Source organism: Anopheles coluzzii, chromosome 2 (assembly GCF_943734685.1).
Source record: "Anopheles coluzzii chromosome 2, AcolN3, whole genome shotgun sequence".
NCBI classification, from domain to species: domain Eukaryota; kingdom Metazoa; phylum Arthropoda; class Insecta; order Diptera; family Culicidae; genus Anopheles; species Anopheles coluzzii.
The window spans coordinates 59,025,700-59,045,297 of NC_064670.1; the positions used below are offsets into that span (position 1 = coordinate 59,025,700).

At 40.9% G+C, this 19,598-nt stretch overlaps 1 protein-coding gene across 1 annotated transcript in view; it reads right to left on the reverse strand.

The window, feature by feature from the left end:
* Window positions 1–18,736, reverse strand: part of LOC120948058 (cytochrome P450 306a1-like) — a 101,458-nt gene extending 82,722 nt beyond the window's left edge. The window contains exons 1-2 of the mRNA XM_049605235.1: window positions 16,622–18,736; window positions 5,528–11,546 (exon numbers count right to left, since the gene is read on the reverse strand). The gene's annotated coding sequence lies outside the window, so the exon portion shown is untranslated. The remainder of the gene's footprint in view (window positions 1–5,527; window positions 11,547–16,621) is intronic.
* Window positions 18,737–19,598: the final 862 nt, after the last annotated feature.

The following is a 19,598-nucleotide window of genomic DNA, read 5'->3' on the forward strand; positions in this document are numbered from 1 at the left end:
TCGCATGCATCTCCGACATGCTAGATATGATTAAAAGCTATGAAAAAGAAAAGTCATGCGAATTAAACTCATACCAGAATCGAGAATCAAACAGTGGTACCAATGCCCAAACAAACAAAATAATTAAAGAAGATAAGAGCCTTAACTTTTATTACAAAGCTGATAATAATCAACGAAAGGTATATCATACTTATAATCAAAATAACGAAGATTATACAAATATTAACCAATCGAGCAATCAGGTTTACCTTGAGCAAGAAAATATAAATTTAAACAGTAAAACAGTCTGTTATGATAAAAAGTATAATTTCAAATCCGAGCGAAGTAAATCATTTGAAAATGAAACAACTAATGAAACAAAATGGTCCAGAAACGACTCAGAAAAAATAATTATTTCATCAAATGAACTTAAAGAACATATACCAACAAACATTATGTTAAAAGAAACTAACAATACAAAAATAAATTCCTTAAAGGAACTAAAAACTAAAACGCTCATGATAAACACTAGAACCATGATTAAAGAAGCAAGAAAAATAATCCCTCTGAAACCCATCGATATTTGGTACGATCAACCAGCGATGTGGTCAACAGACACACCGTCTAAAACTAGGAAACTACTCAAGGTTAGAACCAGTATTTCCTATAACATACTAACGTTTGAAGTATGCAACAGCAGCTACAAGAAAGTCTTAGGAAAAGCTTACGCAAAATCAGAAAAAAATGGAAGTCAAGCATTAGAGCTTGCTCTTCTCAGCATCTGCAACATAGCTAAAAACTTCAAAAACAAGAAGCTAGCTTGGTCACTAAACGATGAAATATTTTCCCAGTACTCTCAACAAACCATTGAGGAAATCGCCAACAGAGCCATTACCGAGTTTGAATTCATACTGTATACACCACCTAGGTGGGTTGAAACTGAACATGATAGGCTGAGAATAATCCATGATTATCACATGACCCCTTCGGGAGGACACGTAGGCCAATTCAAACTTTATAAGAAATTAAGAGATACATATACGTGGAATAATATGCATAACGATATCAAAAATTTCGTAAACAAATGTGACATATGCTTAACTAAAAAAGTAAACAGATACACTGAAGAGCAAACGGTTACTCAAAGTAACGAAACAAATATTTTCGAGGAAAATGTTAAAGAGGATACAATAATGCAAGATAACGTAAAAAGGATTGAAGAGATCAATGATAAAGATATTCATGCAACTGAGCTAATAAATAAAGAGAAAAGAAAACGAAGCATAAAAACGACCAAGAAATAAATGAAACAAACAATGAATTGCATTGCCAGGAAATACAGACTGGAAAATTGAATGATTTCATACCATATGAATCAAGAAAAACTGTTACTTACGAAACATATCTAAAAGAGCTCCTAGAACATTTGCATAACATAATCTTCATGATACCCATGACGAAATCTATAAACGCAGAGTCCTCAAACAATGAGACTAACAATTACAATATGGCAAAATCAAAATATCATGAACCATATTCAAATATTCCCAATACTTTAACACCATTAAATAGATCAATTTACATAAAATATTACCCACCTTAAGAGATAAGAAATGATTTTATTACTAAACCAACAAAAAGCATAGCAAAAAAAAATCTGTTTAATTAAATGAAAAGAATAACTTCAAACAATTTCATTATTTATGTTATTCTATTAAAGGGGGGAGGTGTAGCATATCTGCTACGCAGAACATATTGTAATACACACTATCAGCCATAGACACATAGTAACACACTTTGGAAAGCCAAGTCACACCATTGTAACACATTCATTATAACACATTCAGTAAATCAGATCATACCATACACACCCGGAAGAGCTCAGGCCACACCGTTCATATAAAAACAATTGTGACACACTTAACAGAACCAACCGAAACGTACAACATAAGCAGGAACAGTTTATGCTTTATAACCCAAAGCAGGAACAGTAGAAGCATTAAACCCAAAACAGGAACTTAGTGACAAGAACCATCGTTCTTGTCAACAAAAGACAAACGTAACAATAACTTTCCAACATACAACCCGGAACCAAATGTGAGAAACCCTTAACTTCATTTGAGTATAAATAAAACCAACTCCGGTCATGGCAGGTCAGATTCGTTCGGACTGTCAGGATAGGACTATGCCCATCCTACATCTATCGACTTCTCATTTAAAGAGTTTAGTTATGTCCCCCTGCCCAAGGTAAGGCCTCTAAACGTTTCCAGTAAGGGAAACCTCCTAAAGGTTTCTATGATCGCCTGGACGATCAAGTGCCGAAAGTCCGCTTCGAAACAGAGTCCACCTCAGTTCTGCTTAATTCGGCAAACGATGACGAAGGCCACCCTGGCCAACGCGAGTTCAAAGCTACCACACGTACGAGAACGTCTAACACTAATCTAATATTTTTTTAATTTGAATATGTTTGATGCTTCAACGACCTTCTAAGCATCATGTAGCACGGTGTATAGTGGCAATAAAAAAATTTTTTTTTCAATGTGCCGGAATTTGTCTCGAGTTTTCTGGCCACGACACACACACACGGACACACACACAGCGCGGAGAAAGTGATCGTCCACTCTATCATGCCGCGATCCCCCTCCCCTCCCGGTGCTTTGAGTGAGGAACCAGCCTTTCTTCCGATAAGGTAGCCGTAATCGATCATGCGGGAGGGGGGGGGGGGGTGGGGGTTGATGGGGGGTGTGTGCTCGCCTGCGCGCTTTCGTGGGTGTGTGCTCGCGTGCGCGCGTACGTGCATTCGTGCATTCGTGCATGCGTGCATGCGTTCGTGCGTGCACGTGTGTGGGTGTGCGTGCGGGAACCCCAAAACTGTTTGATTCTGATGCGTGTATTGTCACCGGCTGCGTCTACACACTCCATGCATTCTCAGAAAACGCACTGTACGCCGCCCGGTCGATTACCGCTACCTAGGAGACAATACAACCATTTAATTGGCACCACCATCTTTGCGACCGGTTCTGCTGTTGGGGGTATTAAAAAGACAAACGAACGAGGCAAACGTGCATGTGATATGTTGCACATTTCTCTCCAATTCCGCTAGCGGACGCAAGTGGAAACAAAACTTGAATTGAATTCATACAAAAGAGAATTCTGGTTTGGTTTATTACGGTGCGCGTATGATACTGCACCTGTCCGTCCAGAATCTGGTGGCTTGTTGGTTTTGAGTCGGTATCATGACGCCGTGCGACCGGCACTGCCTTGGAATGGGTTCGGATCGGTAGGTTCATGTTTTAGTCGAGTGCATTCCGTGCATTTGTCGCGTCACAGCGGTAGACCCGGCAGCACCAAAGTCAAAACAAAAACCTTCCCCGAGGGTGGACTGCTATGCTAAGTTCTTCCTCTTATTATTATTATTATTATTATTATTGGCATAATGGTCTACGCGATCATGCCGGCCTTTTCACGACTTGAGTACCAGGTAGCCGAATAGTCAGCCCTTGCTACGGCAGACGGTTCATACGCGGTTAGAACCCACGACGGGCATGCTGTTAAGATGTGCGGAATGATGGCGGTCGCTGGCCCGCTCCTATCCAGCGGGCAACTTGCATACTGCCACACTGTATCCTGCCCGATGCATACGCTGCAGGCAGGGGGAAGGATGCAGCTCCACAATAAAAAAAACACCGTCATGAACACCTTCCTTTCTTTGACCGATGGATCATTACATTCCGGAAGAATACACATTTGGCGTCAGTGTTGCACCCTCACGCCCTTGCGCAGACGGCTCAGCCTATCTATGTAATCTACGACATACGAAAGGAAAAGCATAGTGTCACATAAAGTTATGCTTTATGCAATTAGGTTTAAGCTTTCCTATGCACGGCCATGGCCACCTGTGTTGCGTGCGCTACTTCGAAATAGGGTTCTGCGCGTTGCACAGCCAACCCTCCAGCGTGAGCTAGCGATTCGTTAGTTATTTTTACATTGCAGCGATTGAACTCATTGCGCTTTTTTGGTTTGATTTGTGAAAAATCAAATGCAGCGCCGCAATGTTTGTTAACGGTTTTTTTAAGCGCCACAACAGCTCGCGAGCATTGATCACACGCGTGAAAGAGATAGCGCTATGGAGGGAAAAAGCACGGACGACGGCTGACAACGATTGGCCGTCTGACGCACCAACACATCCAAACCTTCGACAGCGTGCTCAGGCGAGGGGTATGAAGCGGAGCCAGGGACGGGTAGCTCGAAACGCTGCTCGACAAATTTGCCGTAGGAGGGAAAAAGAAGGCCTGAGAAAATGCGCGAAAGGGAATGATATCTTCCGTCGCTTTGCACAGGGGGGGTTCTCATCGGGTGTGCATCGACTATCATGAGATAAACAAGAGAATCGTTCGTGATCCCTATCCTATGCCGAATATAGAGGATCAAATTGATCAGCTTGCTGATGCTAGAGTGTACACCACTTTAGATTTGAAGAACTCATACTTCCACGTACCGGTAAAGGAAGAATGTAGAAAGTACACACCCTTTGTAACATCAGAAGGGCAGTACGAGTTTATGCGTGCACCGTTTGAGCTTTGTACGAGTGGTAGTGCGTTCGGGAGATTTATCAGTTCAGTGTTCCGGAACTTGATAAATGAAGGAGTAATGTTGGTGTTTGTCGATGATGTCATCATCCCATCGCGAGACGAGGAGCAGGGGCTAGCAGCGATCAGGCGTGTGTTGCATGTAGCGCAAAGTGCGGGCCTGAAATTTAATTGGAATAAATGCGTATTCCTGCAACGACGTGTCGAGTATCTGGGATACCAAATCTACGAAGGGCGAATCGAACCATCGTCGCAGAAAGTGGAAAAGGTAAGAAGTTTTCCCGTACCGACGAATGTGACACCGCTTCAGCGTTTTTATGGTTTACCCAATTATTTCCGGAAATTTATTCCTGATTTTGCGAATTTGATGAGGCCATTATCGATGTTGTTAAAAAAGGAAGTTGAATTTATTTTCGATCGTAGTGCGATGGAGGCATTTGAGAGAGTGAAGCGATTACTAACGGAATATCCAGTTTTGCACATTTTTAAATTAGGTCTTAAAACAGAAGTGCATACGGATGCAAGCAATTATCATTCTTTTGAATTAGAAGGATTAGCAGTGGTTGAATCTCTCAAAAAGTTTAGATGCTACTTGTTAGGTCAAAAGTTTAGTGTCATTACGGATTGCGTGGCATTCAAGCAAGCACTAAACAAGAATGTAGTCAATGCAAGAGTTAGTAGATGGCTTGTCGTATTAGCTGAGTTTGATTTTGATATTGAACATCGACCCGCTGAGAGAATGCAACATGTAGATGCATTAGCATGAGTAAGTGTGTTAAAGGTATCGGTATTGATTTGTAAGAAGACGATTAAGTCTCAAAAAGAAGACGAAAAATGTTGTGAAATAGTACATACTATACTAGCACGGAGGAAACTGCACGGAGGAATCTGTGGTAATTTCGTATTTGCTAATGGATTACTCTATAAAGAAACAGGGGGAGACAAAAGAATTTACGTACCACGTTCCATGGAGGTTGTTGCGTCCAGCAACATAGCTCTTTCTTTCGCGAATTTAAAGTTGAAACATCAGTTTTCTTAATTCACTTAAACTGTATTAAAAAATTCACTGAACTTTCTTCTCTTGGCGCGATGGTAGAAAGAGGTCGATTTTCGTCTTCGTGCCCGTTTTAAAACTTCACGCAAACCCGATTGCGGTCATTCCACTTAATTTGCGCAGGTTCATCCGTTGCACGCGAAGCTCCTTCGGGATGAACCATTCCTACTCTTTCTATTTCGCCCGTGTTTGTTTCGCCTGTGCTACCTGTCCCTCTCTCTCACTTCACCACAACGCAGCTGTCAAACTAGAACCGCTGTTGGTAAACAACAGAGGTAGAAATAGTTAGGCGAGCGCATGAACAAGCACATTTTGGAGTGAAGAAACTATGGAGCGGTTAAAGGCTGTTAATGATTAATGACTGTATTAACAATTGTGTTGAGTGGATCATTGATGTTCATATGGATCATTTGGGAACCATGCCATCGACTCGAAAATCTTATAATTATATGTTGACTATTATTGATGCGTTCACCAAGTTTGTTTGGATGTTTCCGACAAAGACGACTTCAGCGCAGGAAGTTTTGAAGAAATTGTAGTGGCTACTATGTTTGGAGATCCTAGGAGCATTATTTCTGACCGTGGAGCAGCGTTCACGTCAGGAGCTTTTCAAAAATATTGTGAAGATAGTGGAATAGAGACACATACGATAACTACAGGGATTCCTAGAAATAATGGTCAAGCCGAGCGAATTCATCGTGTGATCATACCAGTACTGACGAAACTTTCTATTAAGAATTCAGAAGAATGGCACAAATATGTCACTGACGTTCAGAAAGTGATGATTAATAGTTGGCAAAGAGCGATACAAACAACACCGTTTGAATTACTATTAGGTGAAAATGATGACTAAAGAAAGTGTAGGATTAACTACTCTATTGGCAGAGCAGCTGCGAAATAATTTTCAAGAAACCCGGAATGAATGGCAAAAATGTGCTTGAGATGGAATTCAGAAGATTCAGGAAGAGAACAGGAAGTATTATAATCTTCGCAGAAGACCAGCACGCATCTATCAAGTGGGTGATATTGTAGCCTTGCCTGTAACACAATTTGTCACAGGAAAAAAGGTTAAGCAAAGGTTTTATGGTCCTTATGAAATAATTAAGAAAATGCCATATGGGCGGTATGAAATGAGAAAGTTAGATGATAGTAAGGAAGGTCCTAGAGTGACCACTAGTGCTGCGGATGTCTTAAAGCCATGGGGTCATTCGGGACGAATGTAGGTCAGGAAAGGCCGTGTGCGAATGGAACTCGACAACCCTGGTATAATTTGTCAATTGGGAACGAAAAGAAATTTACTTCGATTATAAATGTCTGAGGGGTAGCAGTAGCAATCGGGAAGTCGAAGCGAACAGTCAATAAACGAATTTCATGAACCTATACCCTCTCTACAAATATACTAACTTTGAGACTGTCTGGACAGTTTTTTAAACCTCGTATATCACCTCAACATATCGACACACGAAGAACAAATGCTGCAATTTCACAACGCTAATCACTAATAAGGATAACTCATAATTTTAGCACTATGTCGGCAAATATTCGTAAACTATGTGGCTTTTTTTAAGGAAAAGTAACTACCAACTTCTACTAGGCCTCATACAATTCAAGGCTTTTTGAAGTGCTTGGATTCTCAAGATTTTCTCAGATATCGGCCTGATTTTTCAGAAGTCTTGCTAAAGAGTACCTTCATCAATTAAGTGAAGCTAGTGGTATTCCATTTACATTTACATTTACAATATACATGGTTTCTGAATTTTTCAAAAAGCCTCAAAGTGAGAAAATTGACGAAAATATGGTAAAATCCGATTTTGTTGTAGGTAATCGGCCAGCGCGGACTCCGTTCGACGAAATCCGTTTCGGCGCTCATTACAAAATGAATTATGTTCCATTTAAACTGTAGAGTAACGACAGCGAGCCCTGTAACGATTTGACATAAAATCGTATACGCGCACGTAGCGCGATATAATAAGCTTGGCAGTAGGACATAAATATTAGTGTAAGCGATTAGCGTAAGGGCGTAGGTGGAGGTAAGAGAATAAATGGACACTCTCTTTTATAACGGACCATCGAAGGATATCGACGTGCCTTATTTCTCCCCGACCGAAAGCTAATCTAATAAAAAAGACGAAAGGATCGTCTTCAAAACAAACATTTATACCCTCCAAATTGAAGTGTTCACATACAAAATACGGCATGTCTATGCTTACCCCTATGTGGCACTTCTTAGTTTATACTCAGCACTTGAAATCTTGCCGAAGCTTCGATTAACCCTATTCTAGAACCGGCTACACGAGTAGCCAATTCGATTTTGATTACTTATTTCTCTGTTTCTGGAAATTCAACACTTGATACTGGAAACGTTGAAGTTTAGAAGCCTTACCTTGGGTAGGGGAACATAACTAAACTCTTGAGATAAGTTGGAAGGTGAAGTTTTTTGGGCAGCGTAACGTCCTGTCTTGACAATCCGAACGAATCTGACTTCCACGGTCGGAATTGGTTTTATTTATACTCAATAGATTTCGTACATTCGGTTTTGGAATGTGTTTTGTCCCAATTAGAGGTTATTGAGGTGCAATTTATACATTGTATTGGAGTAAGGTGTCTGTCATTACAGGGTTTCGAATCATATAAGGGAATAGTTCAATCACTTAGGGGAATGTTCCAAATCGGTAGGGGAGTGTTGCAAGCACTCTGTGGATATTTGCAATCATATAGGGGAATCTTTCAAGCAGTTTGGGGAGAGTTGCAATGTCATTGGAGAATTTTGCAATCCGTAGGGGAATTTTATCCGGGTTTCAATCCAACCCTGCGAATGTCAAGTGTCAGAAGATAGTTTGTTTACATTGCGTCGATGCCGGCTCATAAACACTCAATCAGGCGAAGGAAAAGGTAACTAATTACAATAATTTTATCAAATTCCCATGTTTGATGTGCTTTTTTCTTTCAGGCAAAGGATTTCATTAGAAACAAGCAATCAAAGATGCCGTCCAGAAAAAAGATTTCACTGGAAGACAAACAAAAAATTGTTAAATTGTATCATGAGGAATACCGAATGACGGACATTGCTAGGATAATGGATCTGAATATCCAAACTGTTTCCCGAATTATTCATAAGTTTTTGAAAGAAGGTGAGATTACAAACAATTCTAGCGAAAAAGGAGGTCCACACAACAAAAAACTCACTGCGGAGCAATTGGAAATCGTAAAATCGTGGGTGGACGAAGCCTGCACAACGAGTCTGAAAAAGATTTCCGAAAAGTGTGCCCGTGAATTTGGGGTTAACGTTTGTCAATCCACTATACGAAATTATTTGAGCGATTTAAATTACACTTTAAAAAGAGTGCAACTATTGCCAGCGCGACGCAATGCTTCAGATAATGTTCAAGTCAGGAAAGAATATGCGTCGCGTTTTTTGGATTGACAGTCGGACTTAAATGACCACAACTTCATGTTTGTGGATGAAATAGGTTTTAACATCTCATTACGATGCAAAAGAGAGTGGTCGGTTTCCGGTAAACCTGCAACACAAGTCGTACCATCCATCAGAAGCCGAAATGTAACTATTTGTTGTTGCATGTCCCGAAATGGGATCATTGCTTATGACTCCACGAATGGGGCGTTCAACCAAAATCTTTTTCTGGGATTTCTAGAAAAACTGAAGGAAAGCATAGCAACCAATAATATCACTGATCCAGTAATATTTTTAGACAATGTTGCTTTCCACAAAACAAACTTAGTGAAACAATTTGCAGAAGAGAATAATATAAGATTAGAGTTCCTTCCTCCGTATTCACCCTTCCTCAATCCTATAGAAAATATGTTTTCTAAGTGGAAGTGTTTTCTGTTAACTCAGACATTTATTTAACTTTCTTAAATAGTTTACAGAATGTACAAAAGCTTATCGTCTTCTTGTCTCGGTGTCTCTATTCGCAATGGCGCTATCGCTCCACTGTCAGTTATGCAGCGCTCTGTCAAGGCACAGTTATACCGCGCTCTGACACTGCAACCTCGCACAACACAAACATCTATTTACAAATATACAACAGGAAGGAAATAGTACGAAGAGCTCGCCCAACAAACGAAACTGAACTAATGAAAGCGATACGAGATGGCAGTGAGCTGATAACTAGACAGGATTGCGATGGATATTTTCGAAATATGCTTAAGTACATTCGCAAATGTATCAATGAGGAGGAAATTGTTGATTGATAAGTTGGTATTAGTGTTATTAGTACGAATGATTGAATTTTTAGTTCCTGTTAAATAAGATATTAGGATTAAGAATTTAAGCTAACACCTGTGATTAAACTATTTTAGACTGTTTGAATTCTTATGTAATTTTATTCAAAATCAAAACCAAACGAAAAATGCTGTTAATTTAATTCTTATGAAATAAACAACTTTTACTGAATTGTCCATTGTTAAATTGTGTTCCACGAAAGAAAAGCCCATTACTAAAACATTGATTGAGATATGACATACACATGCATGAAGCGAGCGTCAGCAGCATCGCAAATATGTTCTGTAGGACTACCGCTCTATTGATACCGTCGGTCCAACTGCATCCGTTAGATGCTTCTGTGACAGCTATTATAAATGCCGACTGTCTGGTCAGGGTCAATTGCGAACGTGTAATGACGTGCTCAGTGGCGGATTAAGGGTGTCGGGGGCCCTAGGCGGTAAGACGAGTTGAGGCCCCCTGTAAATGGTAAACGGTGTTCGGGGGGGGGGGGGGGGGGGGGTCCTCGGGAGGCCTTACGATCATCAGTCACAGACTCTGACACAGATGTTTACTCTTGGCGCTAGTACTCTGTCCATACAGCATACTATAGAATGATGGCCTACGGGGCCCCTTAATCGGCGGGGCCCCAGGCGACCGCCTAGTCCGCCTACCGTTAGATCCGCCATTGGACGTGCTGGCATATATTATGTGTAAAATGGTTATACACGTTTTAAAACATTCATCGTTGTCTCTGATAGGTTTATAGTATCGTTGGCTGTACCTGGAGAGTTGGGGTGAAGATAAGCGAGGAGAAGATGGGTAATAGTTTTTTCCTACCGAAGAGAAAGGTGACCAGGAGTACTGTCAGCTACGTGCCCTGCCGCCTATGGAACCCTATACTACAATGGAGCTCCTGTCAAGATTCTAACGCCAACTCCACACACAGTAATATATGCTTGACTTGTATAGACTCTCAATAGCTCAATCCGTTGATCCCGCTGATATATCACCATCCTTCATCAATAAATAGTTTTATGTAAGGTAAAAAATTTTAATTTTTATTTTCATAAACTCTTGCTTGCAAACTATTCAGCTTTCCAAGATACGTATTCTTTGCTGGTCTTTATTAAATGATGAAAACAGACATTCCTGCAGTAATTCAACACGCATTTGAGGCAGCATCCAAACAAAAACAACAAAATACATATACACTAGCTTTCATCATCATTAGCCACAGTTGAAAAAATAACACTAATTATCAGTTATCTTAATTAACAAGTAACTAATCACTGCAAGTGGTAACCTTCTCTAAACTGTAAAATATGCATTATAATACTATCTTGAGTTACTTCGGACAACGGCTTCATTGACTGCTGAGAGCCAGAAGTCACGAGCCTACAAGAAATGTGAGATATATCGTATATGATTCGCCCGGTGGTCCTCTATGGACAGGAGTCTTGGACCATCCTAGCGGAGGATGCAAACGCTCTATTCGTGAGAGACGCATCCTCCTGGTCATATTTAGCGGTGTGTTCAAGCATGTAGCGTCGAGAAGAAGGATGACCCAAGAGCTTGCGGATGCTGACGGTAGCGAAGGCTGGCAGGATACGATGGCTGAGGCATGGCATGAGGATGCTGGATTCGGTATGAGGCAAAGCGGAGCACAGCAAACTCGATGACTGGATCATGTGATCATGCGCTAGAATAAATATGTTATGTAAAATTTTAATATTATGAATTATCTTAAATCAATACATATTGAATAATTACTCATATTTCTATGACACCGTCGTGTAGTTGGTGCAAACAAAAGGTGCGTAAAAAACTAGGAGATCCAAATGTGTTACAAGCATTTGATGCAGTTCGGATGCAAACGAACAAGAAAGGACATAGCCTTTGTTGGAACCTTTTCGCAAGGTACCCAACGACCTGTCGTAAACGCGCGTTTTAAAATATGTAAGATATCGGTTCGGGTTTCAACCGATCGCGTTCGGTTCGGCAAGGAAAGGATAAAAAGGGGCGACAGGACACGGAGAAGGTCTCTAAACCAAAAGCGGGATTCGAAAACAAATTTTTTGGCAAACGTAGAAAAATAAATCGTTTCGGCAAAGAATTTACACCGCGTTGGTTTTCATTTCGCAACAGCCTTGGACCGACCGTACAGGAAAAACATTACATATGTATAAGCTGAGTATATCGACACGACTAATGTGACAGACCACACCAAGAAGGAGAAATTTCCGAAATTAACGAAGAATGTCTAGATGTTTTACATCTGGCAGCGGGCACGCTAATAGCTGCTATCTATGTAGATAAATTTCACGTGCATAGTAAACTACAACGTTTCCACTAGCATTTAACTTCAATGAACCTTTGCCTGAAAGAAAAAAGCACATCAAACATGGGAATTTGATAAAATTATTGTAATTAGTTACCTTTTCCTTCGCCTGATTGAGTGTTTATGAGCCGGCATCGACGCAATGTAAACAAACTATCTTCTGACACTTGACATTCGCAGGGTTGGATTGAAACCCGGATAAAATTTCCCTACGGATTGCAAAATTCCCCAGTGACATTGCAACTCTCCCCAAACTGCTTGAAAGATTCCCCTATATGATTGCAAATATCCACAGAGTGCTTGCAACACTCCCCTACCGATTTGGAACATTCCCCTAAGTGATTGAACTATTCCCTTATATGATTCGAAACCCTGTAATGACAGACACCTTACTCCAATACAATGTATAAATTGCACCTCAATAACCTCTAATTGGGACAAAACACATTCCAAAACCGAATGTACGAAATCTATTGAGTATAAATAAAACCAATTCCGACCGTGGAAGTCAGATTCGTTCGGATTGTCAAGACAGGACGTTACGCTGCCCAAAAAACTTCACCTTCCAACTTATCTCAAGAGTTTAGTTATGTTCCCCTACCCAAGGTAAGGCTTCTAAACTTCAACGTTTCCAGTATCAAGTGTTGAATTTCCAGAAACAGAGAAATAAGTAATCAAAATCGAATTGGCTACTCGTGTAGCCGGTTCTAGAATAGGGTTAATCGAAGCTTCGGCAAGATTTCAAGTGCTGAGTATAAACTAAGAAGTGCCACATAGGGGTAAGCATAGACATGCCGTATTTTGTATGTGAACACTTCAATTTGGAGGGTATAAATGTTTGTTTTGAAGACGATCCTTTCGTCTTTTTTATTAGATTAGCTTTCGGTCGGGGAGAAATAAGGCACGTCGATATCCTTCGATGGTCCGTTATAAAAGAGAGTGTCCATTTATTCTCTTACCTCCACCTACGCCCTTACGCTAATCGCTTACACTAATATTTATGTCCTACTGCCAAGCTTATTATATCGCGCTACGTGCGCGTATACGATTTTATGTCAAATCGTTACAGGGCTCGCCGTCGTTACTCTACAGTTTAAATGGAACATAATTCATTTTGTAATGAGCGCCGAAACGGATTTCGTCGAACGGAGTCCGCGCTGGCCGATTACCTACAGCAAAATCGGATTTTACCATATTTTCGTCAATTTTCTCACTTTGAGGCTTTTTGAAAAATTCAGAAACCATGTATATTGTAAATGTAAATGTAAATGGAATACCACTAGCTTCACTTAATTGATGAAGGTACTCTTTAGCAAGACTTCTGAAAAATCAGGCCGATATCTGAGAAAATCTTGAGAATCCAAGCACTTCAAAAAGCCTTGAATTGTATGAGGCCTAGTAGAAGTTGGTAGTTACTTTTCCTTAAAAAAAGCCACATAGTTTACGAATATTTGCCGACATAGTGCTAAAATTATGAGTTATCCTTATTAGTGATTAGCGTTGTGAAATTGCAGCATTTGTTCTTCGTGTGTCGATATGTTGAGGTGATATACGAGGTTTAAAAAACTGTCCAGACAGTCTCAAAGTTAGTATATTTGTAGAGAGGGTATAGGTTCATGAAATTCGTTTATTGACTGTTCGCTTCGACTTCCCGATTGCTACTGCTACCCCTCAGACATTTATAATCGAAGTAAATTTCTTTTCGTTCCCAATTGACAAATTATACCAGGGTTGTCGAGTTCCATTCGCACACGGCCTTTCCTGACCTACATTCGTCCCGAATGTCCCCATGGCTTTAAGGCTGGAAATAGACGAACCGAGATCGTCGCGGTACCGCGAAAATCGCGTATGACTTGAGCTGTCAATTCTGTTATAAAATCTGACAGATAGGCGAGAAAATCGCGGCTCGTGTATGGAACCATCCGAGGTCTGGTGACGATTAAATGTGCCAAGAAGATATATTTTTTATCAATTTGCGAATCTAATTATTTATTTCACATAGTTTATGCAAAATAAAATACAAAACTCATTTCTCGACACGAGTCTTCAAACAAATTCGCCAGAAAAAGTAAAAACATTCGGTTCGCGCTACCGCGAAAATCTCAGGAATACCGAAGTTGGGTATCTCTGCGAAACAGCAGGCGCGATCGGAGGCGCGGAAGATTTGACAGCCCAACTGTTCTACAACTGTTATAAACAAGGCGCGAATTTCGCGGTACCGCGACGATCTCGGTTCGTCTATTTCCAGCCTAAGACATCCGCAGCACTAGTGGTCACTCTAGGACCTTCCTTACTATCATCTAACTTTCTCATTTCATACCGCCCATATGGCATTTTCTTAATTATTTCATAAGGACCATAAAACCTTTGCTTAACCTTTTTTCCTGTGACAAATTGTGTTACAGGCAAGGCTACAATATCACCCACTTGATAGATGCGTGCTGGTCTTCTGCGAAGATTATAATACTTCCTGTTCTCTTCCTGAATCTTCTGAATTCCATCTCAAGCACATTTTTGCCATTCATTCCGGGTTTCTTGAAAATTATTTCGCAGCTGCTCTGCCAATAGAGTAGTTAATCCTACACTTTCTTTAGTCATCATTTTCACCTAATAGTAATTCAAACGGTGTTGTTTGTATCGCTCTTTGCCAACTATTAATCATCACTTTCTGAACGTCAGTGACATATTTGTGCCATTCTTCTGAATTCTTAATAGAAAGTTTCGTCAGTACTGGTATGATCACACGATGAATTCGCTCGGCTTGACCATTATTTCTAGGAATCCCTGTAGTTATCGTATGTGTCTCTATTCCACTATCTTCACAATATTTTTGAAAAGCTCCTGACGTGAACGCTGCTCCACGGTCAGAAATAATGCTCCTAGGATCTCCAAACATAGTAGCCACTACTTCCAATTTCTTCAAAACTTCCTGCGCTGAAGTCGTCTTTGTCGGAAACATCCAAACAAACTTGGTGAACGCATCAATAATAGTCAACATATAATTATAAGATTTTCGAGTCGATGGCATGGTTCCCAAATGATCCATATGAACATCAATGATCCACTCAACACAATTGTTAATAGAGTCATTAATCATTAACAGCCTTTAACCGCTCCATAGTTTCTTCACTCCAAAATGTGCTTGTTCATGCGCTCGCCTAACTATTTCTACCTCTGTTGTTTACCAACAGCGGTTCTAGTTTGACAGCTGCGTTGTGGTGAAGTGAGAGAGAGGGACAGGTAGCACAGGCGAAACAAACACGGGCGAAATAGAAAGAGTAGGAATGGTTCATCCCGAAGGAGCTTCGCGTGCAACGGATGAACCTGCGCAAATTAAGTGGAATGACCGCAATCGGGTTTGCGTGAAGTTTTAAAACGGGCACGAAGACGAAATCGACCTCTTTCTACCATCGCGCCAAAAGAAGAAAGTTCAGTGAATTTTTTAATACAGTTTAAGTGAATTAAGAAAACTGATGTTTCAACTTTAAATTCGCGAAAGAAAGAGCTATGTTGCTGGACGCAACAACCTCCATGGAATGTGGTACGTAAATTTTTTTGTCTCCCCCTGTTTCTTTATAAAGTAATCCATTAGCAAATACGAAATTACCACAGTTTCCTCCGTGCTCTATAGTATGTACTATTTCACAACATTTTTCGTCTTCTTTTTGAGACTTAATCGTCTTCTTACAAATCAATACCGATACCTTTAATACACTTACTCATGCTAATGCATCTACATGTTGCATTCTCTCAGCGGGTCGATGTTCAATATCAAAATCAAACTCAGCTAATACGACAAGCCATCTACTAACTCTTGCATTGACTACATTCTTGTTTAGTGCTTGCTTGAATGCCACGCAATCCGTAATGACACTAAACTTTTGACCTAACAAGTAGCATCTAAACTTTTTGAGAGATTCAACCACTGCTAATCCTTCTAATTCAAAAGAATGATAATTGCTTGCATCCGTATGCACTTCTGTTTTACGACCTAATTTAAAAATGTGCAAAACTGGATATTCCGTTAGTAATCGCTTCACTCAGCCGGTCTCGTAGTACAGTCGTCAACTCGTACCACTTAACAACATGCCCGTCATGGGTTCAATCCCCAAATAGACCGTGCCGCCATACGTAGGACTGACTATCCTGCTATGGGGGGAATACAATTAGTCACTGAAAGCCAAGCCCATAAGTGGTACAGGCAGGCCTTGACCGACAACGGTTGTTGAGCCAAAGAAGAAGAAGAAGAATCGCTTCACTCTCTCAAATGCCTCCATCGCACTACGATCGAAAATAAATTCAACTTCCTTTTTTAACAACATCGATAATGGCCTCATAAAATTCGCAAAATCAGGAATAAATTTCCGGAAATAATTGGGTAAACCATAAAAACGCTGAAGCGGTGTCACATTCGTCGGTACGGGAAAACTTCTTACCTTTTCCACTTTCTGCGACGATGGTTCGATTCGCCCTTCGTAGATTTGGTATCCCAGATACTCGACACGTCGTTGCAGGAATACGCATTTATTCCAATTAAATTTCAGGCCCGCACTTTGCGCTACATGCAACACACGCCTGATCGCTGCTAGCCCCTGCTCCTCGTCTCGCGATGGGATGATGACATCATCGACAAACACCAACATTACTCCTTCATTTATCAAGTTCCGGAACACTGAACTGATAAATCTCCCCAACGCACTACCACTCGTACAAAGCTCAAACGGTGCACGCATAAACTCGTACTGCCCTTCTGATGTTACAAAGGGTGTGTACTTTCTACATTCTTGCTTTACCGGTACGTGGAAGTATGAGTTCTTCAAATCTAAAGTGGTGTACACTCTAGCATCAGCAAGCTGATCAATTTGATCCTCTATATTCGGCATAGGATAGGGATCACGAACGATTCTCTTGTTTATCTCATGATAATCGATGCACACCCAATGAGAACCGTCTTTTTCGGAACCAGTACCACTGCACTCGCGAATGCACTTTCTGGTCGAATAATATCGTCACGAAACCATTGTTCGATCTTCTCCCGAACAATTTTCTTTCCAACGGAGCCAACCTACGCGGATTTATCCGAACAACACTATTGTCCTGCACCACAATATTTAGCTTACAATTGGAATTCACTTTTTCGACGGGTACATAATTGTTCACTATATTCGCTACCTCTTGTCGCCACTCATACGGAACATCCAACTCATCACGTTCACATGAAATTTGAAAAATCCACGATGGATTCTCTTCCACGTTTTCATCATTTCCTGTACCACTTGTCTCGCTTTTATCTACTTTTTTACGCTGTACCGTTACGCCCGTATTGGTAATCACAAAATCAACACTTCTAAGGAAATTCATTCCTAATAACATCGGTACCTCAAGTGCCGCATCAGGAACAATGTCAAATCTTACCTCATATTCTGCTTCGCCGACAGTTGCAAAGACAATAGCTTCTCTTGAAGTGTTTGTTACTTTGCCACCCAGACCGTAAAGCCTTTGTGTCGTTGGGCTCCACTTCTGCAGATTGTTTGGAATCAGCTTATGCACGTCTGATCGACACGTCTGATTATCACTACCTGTGTCGACAGCCACATTATATTTTTCGCTCGCTATTCTTACTGAAATACTTGGAAGCTTTTTCACCAGTAACACGTTTTGTTGGTTGGTCGCTCAATCATCTTTTATTGTGCATTTCGACGACACATGTCCAAACTCACCACACTTGAAACATTTCGGTCCGCTGTTCTTACGCACACACTCAGAACTACGATGACCGGTTTCACTACAATTATAAAAACGAACTTTTGTGCTCATCGTTTTTGTTTGGCGACGGTATTCTGCGAAGCTCTGAATGTTTTTCGGGTCGCTCCTTTCTGAATAGCACGCTCTCGGAATTGAATTTTCACTTTTAAAGCACTGATCGTACGCACTTCATATAAAGCAGCTCTCTGCGTTTCGTCTTCCGTAATCCCATCTATGATGTACTCACATATGCTCTCCTCGTCCAAATCTATCTGTTTAGCAATGCGTTGCATTCTATAGATAAAATCAAGCGCCGTCTCGTCCTTTGCACGTCGACATGTTGCTAGCTGGCGATGAACATCAGTGGGACGCACTCTTTTCCCAAACTCGACCTAAAGTGCTTTTTTCAATGCCGAAAATGACGTTATGTTGCAAATCGTGAGTAAGAAATTCCGCGCACTGCCGGTCATTTTCTTGCGACACATGATGACTTTTTGTTCATCGGCCCATTTTGCCATTCGCGCAACCGCTTCAAATTCATTCATCCACACACAGAAATCGATCGTCTTATCGGAACCGTACGTAAGAATACTTTCCTCTACATCTCTAAACGAATAAGGACGCATTAACGTTTTTACCGCCGAATCCATTTCATGTACACCTGATGCCTGTCCCGAATCTTGAACTGATTCTGAATCGACATCATGAAATTGCTCTATGTCAGCCGATCCACTTTTTGATGTTTGCTGATCATATTCCATCAATTGTATCGCCATCTCTTCCTTTGTTCCCGTTGCAGGTAGACTTTTCAACTCACATAACCGCATGAGTTCCGTGCGCGTATAGTCTTGTATCAGGTTCAACACTCTTTCTTCCGCCATTTCGCTTACTTCACACTACACCTTTACTTCACGCACACCGAACTTATTTGCTCAACACGCGCGCCGTCTTTTTGCAACGTTTTTTTTTTACAATCACGCCACCTGCGTTCTTTTGTGCTACTACGAGCACCGTCAAATGCACTCCTCTCATACGCACAAACACATACACGAGAGCGCCTCTGATACACGACGTCATTGTGTGATGACGTTCATACACGTATCGCACAAACACGTCATCAGATAATTGGCACAAAACTTGTTATCCCAAGTAGCTGAGCCGAAGTTGTTGAGAGGTTTTACTGTGTGCCAAAGCGAGAGGCCCTGTCTTCTTTCTCTAAATTTTGAACGGCAAACCGCCACCCGTGTAGAGGTGTGTGCGTGTGACGAAAAATTATGGATTAAATACGGGGGAAGCGGGGTTTGCAGTCTTTCGTTCGTCATACACACATGCATTTACCAGCGGATATCGCTGGACCGAGTACTAAAAAGTTACAGGTGTGTGCGCTATTTATCAACGAATACCTACTAGCCTCGTCAACAATCTTCAAAGTGAGCGACGGAAAGAAAACGTTTTCCAGTTTTAAAATATTAAGGTACACACTTAAAAATATTTCACGACCTCGGTTAAAAAAACTGCCGAAATCCGTCGTCTCTTTCGATTCTTGCTGATATGTCAGTTGAAACAACCCAGTAGCCGAAAATCAGTACCATTTAAAACTGAAATATCAGTTAAATAAATATTTGAACCGAAACTCGGCAACACAATATGCCGAGCACATACGTTAAC